General features: G+C 35.9%; 1 pseudogene; it reads left to right on the top strand.

The window, feature by feature from the left end:
• The first annotated feature begins 218 nt into the window (after positions 1-218).
• On the top strand, positions 219-334 carry LOC111735006 (annotated as a pseudogene).
• The last annotated feature ends 276 nt before the right edge of the window (positions 335-610 follow it).

Here is a 610-nt window from a genome sequence, read left to right as displayed (position 1 = left end):
ATAGTAGTAGATTGTTAAAAGCCACATATGAACAATACTCAGAGCAACCACTATGAAAACTAGACAAAGAGATACACTAAAAAATACCAGAAATAAATAAAAATAGAATCATAAAAAGTGTCTATGGGTAAGACGTGGCTCCATTGTGTAGCGGTTAGCAAATCTGCTTTACATGCAGAAGGTCCTGGGTTCGTGCCCCAGTGGATCCATGGTCCATGGTCTACAGCTGTGCCACTCTGAACAAGCCTGATGTCTGGTCTCAGAAGCTAAGCATGGTTGGGCCTGGTTAGTACTTGGATGGGAGACCACCTTGGAAGACCAGGTGTTGTAGGCATAATAATAAAAAGTGTCTGTGGGTAGATAAGAAAAGAGAATCAGGAGACAAAGAAAATGAACAGAAAATAAATATTTAAATGGCAACATAAACATTAACATATCAGTATATACCTTAAACATAAATGGTCTGAATACATCAATCAAAAGAAAGAGGTTGGCAGAGTAGATAAAAAAATATGATCAATTCCAAAATGCTAACTTCGAATTCACTAACATAAGTTGAAAGTAAAAACAGAGTAAAAGGATAAAACAAAGATAATGACAAAGATAAAGA

The sequence above is a fragment of the Pteropus vampyrus genome, unplaced genomic scaffold (assembly GCF_000151845.1).
Source record: "Pteropus vampyrus isolate Shadow unplaced genomic scaffold, Pvam_2.0 Scaffold11372, whole genome shotgun sequence".
In the NCBI taxonomy this organism is placed as follows: Eukaryota; Metazoa; Chordata; class Mammalia; order Chiroptera; family Pteropodidae; genus Pteropus; species Pteropus vampyrus.
Note: the sequence above shows the minus strand (reverse complement) of the source record. Positions and strands in the feature narration are given on the sequence as shown.